Here is a 6659-nt window from a genome sequence, read left to right as displayed (position 1 = left end):
CTTTCCTTTGGGCAAGTGAGTCAAGTGCATGCTACTAAAGTGCTTTTTAGTGTCTTTTGAGCTTCTTGTTGCGGCCATTGGTTTAAATCAATTAAGCTTCTGTAGGAAAGTGATGTGTCAGTCTCTGTCCTTTAAAGTCCTGCTCTGATTCTTCATTGTGCCATGGAAATGATTCCTTGAAGAATGTGCCAGAGGGGCAGCTAGGTAGCACAGTGAATAGAGCACTGGTCCTGGAGTCAGGAGGACCTGAGTTCAAATCCAGCCTCAGATACTTGACACTTACTGGCTGTGTGACCCTGGGCAAGTCACTTAACCCCAATTGCCTCACAAAAAAAAAAAAAAAAAAAGAATGTGCCAGAGAATCACCAACTGGTTCTACTATGTTAGGAAGGTTTCCAACATGGTCCCAGCATCAAGCTCTTTTCATTTCTTTTTTCTTTTCTTTTCTTTTCTCTTTTCTTTCCCTTCCCTTCCCTTTCCTTCCTTCCTTCTTTCTTCCTTCCTTCCTTCCTTCCTTCCTTTCTTTCTTTCTTTCTTTCTTTCTTTCTTTCTTTCTTTCTTTCTTTCTTTCTTTCTTTCTTTCTTTCCTTCCTTCCTTCTTTCTTTCTCCCCCTTCCCTTCCTCCTTCCTTCTTTCCTCCCTCCCTCCCTCCCTTCCTTCCTTTAGTCCCTCACTCCTTCCTTCCTTTCTTCCTTTCTCTCTTTTTCTCTTTCTTTCTTTCTTTCTCTCTTTCTTTTTTTCTTCCTTTCTTTTCCCACCCTCCTTCCTTCTTTCCTTCCTTCCTGCTCTCCTCCCTCCCTCTCTTCCTTCCTTCCTTTGCTCCCTGCCTCCTTCCTTCCTTTCTTCCTTCTGTAATTCCTTCCTTCCTTCTTCTTTTTTTCCCTCTCTCCTTTATGCCTTCCTTTCTTTTTTTAAAAAGCTAGCCTAATTAATATGGAGAGGCATAGCATCAGTGGGTTGACCACTTGGTGATACATTTTTAAATTCTTAAAACCGACAAAAAATAAACTATGATGTCTTTAAAAGGTCTTCATTCTTATGTGGCATCTCCTCTAGGCTACTCTACCAAATTAGTTGCTCACAGATTTGCAGGCAGGGTTCCCAGGGGCGTTATTATTTTCACAAGTTTGAGGGTATTCTGTGGGTCTACATTCCTAAAAGTCCTAAAAAAAAGCCACCAATGAACTGCCCTTTAATAGTCAGCCAGTAGATAGAATTAGCTCTAAGAAAAGATATTTAGTAAGATGGCATAATAATAACAATAGCTACAAAATATCCAACCTGGGGGTGAATTTTCCCACAAATAATCAGAACATCTTTGGGAAAACTAGACTCAAATTTAGAGTACCCTGATAGTGAGTTAGTTCCACCGGGAACTAACTTAGGTAACACAAACCTCTGGCATTTCAGGACCTTGCTGCTGCTCCTCCCTGGGTACGTGTCTCTACTGTGTGGATCACTTGATTGGACTCTTTTCTTCTATCCCCTTTCATAGCTCAACTCTCAGGTGTAAAGACTAGTTCTTTCTTTCTTTCTTTTTTTTTCAAATTCCCATAAAGATTTTCTTAAACTTGCTACAGCCTCCATTTCTTCATTCTTAAATTTTCACTGAAAGGTAAAAGTTTCCATACATTTTTAAAAGCAGACCCATTCTCCCACCCCGATGACTACTGACAACGACTCTATTTTGCAATAGATGCCAAGGAATCCTTCATCTTCTTGGTCATTGTGGGGGATGAGGTGCATGTGGTCATCAACACATTTGGTCACACGGGACTCCAGCTGCCTCTTCACTTGCTGTTCCTTGCTCCCAGCATCCATCAGGTCTTTGGCTTTCTCATTGCAGTGCATGGTGCATCGAGCCAGAAGGTCCTGGAATTTTTCCAGTTCGCTGGTCACAAGGGCTTGTGCTTGGGCCAGTGGTGCATGGCAGCGCTCAATGCACTGATGAACCTGCTGCATGGAGGCCTGGGTATCCTCGAAGCAGCTGGCACTGCATCGGAACATGGTACCCTGCATCTTGCGGATATTCTCCTGCTCCAGCCCCTTCACCATGGTGTCCACCGCCTACTTCACCCACAGCTGCTGTGACTCCACCATGGTGCACACACCCACCCCCGGACCCCTTTCCCTGCCCAGCTCGGCCCAAGCACACTACCCGGGCGTCTACATGGAGCCCCGAGAGCCAGTTCTTTCTTGATTGCATGATTGGTTCTTTTTTCTTCTGCCAGAGGTCCTGCTCCTTGCTCTGAAATCACTGTATCTGGATATACCTGCTCCCTTGTAGATGTGCTGTCTCCTGCTATATCAGTAGCACCATTGTAAAATGCCATCCATGGCCAAGCAAGGTGGGAGGAGAGAAAATCCAACCCCCCCTTTCCTCTCTCCCCATTGCATTTTGTTAGAGCTTCAGGGGTCACACTGCACAAAGCTACTTCCTGCCTCAAACTGTGCCTTGACTATTTAGAATTAATCTTTTCATGGTCACAAAGGTATGGCCAATATCCTGCCAGTTACAAGAAAGTTCTTTCCTCCCCCTCAGTGTTATCAAATGCAATCTATTTGCACTTTATAAAGGAATAAGAGGGCACATGTTAGTTTAATATATTGGCACCTCATCTCCTCTATTATCTCTCCCTATCTGTGATTATATCTACTAGATTGGAGAGGAAGGAACAATACACCCACCCACATCTACCCACATACCACTTATATTGTACTAAATCTACTGCTAATGCTCTATAGCCCATGATTATGTCAGAGTATTCCAACCTCTGACATAAAAACAACCTGTGGAATGGGGTAGAAGAGGTAACCAAGACTGCAACTTTTAATAACTTTGTCAACCAGGTTGATCATACCCAAGGGTTAAGAGGAGAGTGAGAGGAGAAAAAGTGGAGACATCTATTATAGATTTTTGTTTGTTTTGTTTCATTTTGGGGGGCAATGAGGATTAAATGACTTATCTAGGGTCACACAGCTAGTAAGTGTCAAGTGTCTGATTCCAGATTTGAGCTCAGGTCCTCCTGAATCCAGGGCTAGTGCTCTATGCACTGTGCCACCTAGCTGCCCCTGCTTGTCATTTCTTATAGCATAATAATATTCCATCACCATCATATACCACAACTTGTTTAGCCATTCCCCAATTGATGGGCATTCCTTTGATTTTCAATTCTTAACCACCACAAAAAGAGTTGCAATAAAAATATTTGTACAAATAGGTCTTTCAGAAATCCTTCTTTGAATGCCTCCCCCAGCTCCTTTCTCCTAGACTTATGTTCCTGTTATCTTAAACTAGGGCTTCCTGGCCTCAGTGGAAGATTACAATTTTCCATGGCCCGAGGATTTCTCCATTTGTCTTTCAGAACCCGACACATTTGTCCAAACTCCCCAATGGATATCAACTGCAATGGCAAGTCTATCTGACTAGTCACCAATAGAGGGCACCAAAGAACATGGAACTGATGTCTCAATATGGCAAATAGAATAACCATACAAGACAAAGAAAGCTACTAAGTCCAGGGATTCTGGTCCCAGACAGAATTTGGGATGCATATAGATTTTTTTTTTTTTGCAGGTGAGCAGAACACTGGTTCATGTTTCTGACCCAGTGTAATTAAAAAAAACAAACACATTATTGACCTCAAGTAACCTTTTGTATTATTCTGTCAGTAGGTTAAGCTGGCCCTGGAGCAATTCACTACATTATGGATGAAAGTCTCCCAGTGGGTAAAATGGAGGAGTTTCTATAGGAGCTACAGAAAACTTCCAATATACTTTGCCAACTAAGATCCTATCTTCTACCAGAAGCATTTACAAGTCCCTCTTAATTGTAGTGCCTTCCTTCTTTTCATTTTTCCGGTACTTATCTTATTCGTACATATTTGTTTGTTGTCATTGGATTGAGAGCTAGTAGAGGGCAAGAACAGTCTTTGCTTTTTTTGGTATCTCCAGTACTTAGCACAGTGCCTGACACATAGTAGGTGCTTAATAAATTTTTATTGGCTGAATGAATTAATAAATACAGGCAGGTAGAAAGTCACATTCATCCACAGTCATCCCAAATGGGTGCATATAATCCCTCTTCCCCCACAAAGAATCTACCAAAGCCATGGTTGGACTTGGAATCTGATCTAGAAGGAGTTCAAAATCTCTAAGGCAATACCTTCCCTCTGTTGGACCCTGACAACATACCTTGTCTGCAGCTCTCCTCTAAGGATTATGCAGAAAGTCTCCACCCACATTTCCCACCGGGAGGTTCTTACTGATGAGGTAGTGAGCACAGTCAAGAGTAGGGGTTCTTAACCTTTTCTGTGTCATGGACTCCCTTGGTCTGGTGGTTGTTTGTCCTTTCTCGAAGCTTACCATAACATTGGGTGATGCCATGGCTTGCACTGAATTGAACTGAAGTGAGGGACGGCTGTGCAACATCACCAACCTCACTCTCTCCTCCAGAGCCATTTGGGTCCAGTGGCAAGACATACATCAAGACAACTGGAGATGGCAATTGGGGTTAAGTGACTTGCCCAGGGTCACACAGCTAGTAAATGTCTGAGGTGATATTTTGAACTCAGGTCCTCTAGACTCCAGGGCCAGTGCTTCATCCACTATGTCACCTAGCTGTCCAGACCTTGGTCTGGTAGAGTCTAAGGACCCCCTTTCAGAATATTTTAAAAAAAATATATAGGATGGGCCCAAAGTTACTCAATGTTTTAATAACTTTTTGAAAAATATTTTTTCTTTATGTTTGCCATTTATGAAATTTGATTTTCCACACATAATGCAAATTAATTTCCTACATATACTGTATATAATGCTATGGTATTGTAAATTAATATAAAAAATAAAGAAGTTATTAAACAATGAAACCCCTTTGTGATTTTTGGCTCACCCTGTAAAAAGTGAAATTCATAGGATTTCAAATAATTTTTAAACCATCCAATTCACAGACCAGCTGAGGTCCAGCTTTAGACCCCTTGATGGGTACATGTACCACCCCCACCAGATGAAGAACCCCTGGTTTACAGAGTCAAAAAAGAGATGGACCATAGGAAAAGTACAGGCTTTGAAGGACCTAGGTTCATAGTACAGAAAAGACTTTCTGATACTACCTGTGGGATTTGGTGAAAGTCATTCATCCTCCCTGAACATTGGGCTTCTTCATCTGAAAAATGAGAATGTTGGTTGGACTAGCTGGGCTTTGAGGTCCTTTCCAGATTTAGGTCGAGGATCCTCTGGGGAGGGCAGTGTGGTCATTCTGGGAATGGAAAGAGTGAGAAAGGCTTTGCTTTCTCCTTACCTGTGGTGGCAGGTTGGTTGGCCTGTGGATGAGTTTCAGCCTGGCTAGAACTCTGTGATTGAGTAATGAGGGTCACCTATTCAGAAATCCCTCTTGTCATGTATCCACTATTGGCTAGATTGGGGAAGTGCTAAAGGTTCTTCCACAAGATTGGCAGTGACTACTAGAATTGGTCTATCTTGATCATATTCTCATTTGCTTCTGGGATCCCTACCAGAATATCAAAGTTTGTTTGAGTCATCTTCTAATGCCTATAGCAGCACCAGCAATTTTCCAAATTGTAGAAATGCCCATTTGACAATGAGGAAATGTAATTCTTTGTCATAAGTGATAGCCTTGATGAGAGAGAGAAACCTAGTCTCAAAAAAGAAGTATCTTCAATATACACTGCCTTTTAGATATTAGAGAAAGTTCACCTTTAGTGGACTCCATAGCAGCTTAGTAGTCTACTTTCCAAATGAACACATCATCTGCTCTTGAGGGATGGATTCTCAGAGGGACTCCCACACTGATGTTCATACCTGGAAGTCCCTTTGGCCTGGGCTGTGGGACCTTCACTGTTTAAGACCTTAGACATGTTAGTCATGTCTTTTGGTAGTCATGATTATGACATGACATTGGTTGAAACCTGTAAATTCATAGACCATCACAGTTGGAAGAAGTCTTAAAAAGCAAGTCCAGTCTCCTTGTTTTATTTTATTTTATTCTACATCATATGTTTTTTTAATTTGTTTTAAGCCACAGTTATTTCCTGATATTCGTTTCCTACAAATGGACCCCTCTCCCTTATAACAAGGAAAAGTATTGTTATTACAACTGACTGATACAGCAAATATACCTAGTAACTTATGCAACATTTTGCAACCATAGCTTCCCACCTCTCTACCCAAAGGGAAGAATCATTTGTTTTTTTCAACCAAGATTGATGATTCATTTAATCTGAATAGATGTTTCTAATGGTAGTCATTGTGTATAACATTTTCTTTTGCTTTCTTTGTTTTGCATCAGTTCAAACAAGTCTTACTATATCTCTCTGAATTCCTTGTATTTGTATTTTTATGGTACAAAAATAGTTTCACAGATCTAGAATTAGATAGGGCCATCTGGTCTAACTTTATGATTTTAACAGATGTAAGAAATGAGGTCCAACGAAGTTAAATGACTTACCCACATCTTGGAGGTAGTATGAGTCAGAGCTTGGATGTAAATGCAGGTATTTGGACTCCAGAACCAATGCTCAGTTGCACATTTTGTTCAGCTATTCCCATTTTACTTCAGTTGCTTGTCAACACACAAAAAGTACAGTTGCAAATATTTGGTTATATGTGGAATCTTTCTTCAGATTTTGGCACCTTTGGGG

At 41.3% G+C, this 6659-nt stretch overlaps 1 pseudogene; it reads right to left on the bottom strand.

The window, feature by feature from the left end:
- Window positions 1–1561: 1561 nt before the first annotated feature.
- Window positions 1562–2100, bottom strand: LOC122752872 (annotated as a pseudogene).
- Between the last annotated feature and the right edge of the window lie 4559 nt (window positions 2101–6659).

This window comes from Dromiciops gliroides, chromosome 4, assembly GCF_019393635.1.
Source record: "Dromiciops gliroides isolate mDroGli1 chromosome 4, mDroGli1.pri, whole genome shotgun sequence".
Lineage (NCBI taxonomy): Eukaryota > Metazoa > Chordata > Mammalia > Microbiotheria > Microbiotheriidae > Dromiciops > Dromiciops gliroides.
Note: the sequence above shows the minus strand (reverse complement) of the source record. Positions and strands in the feature narration are given on the sequence as shown.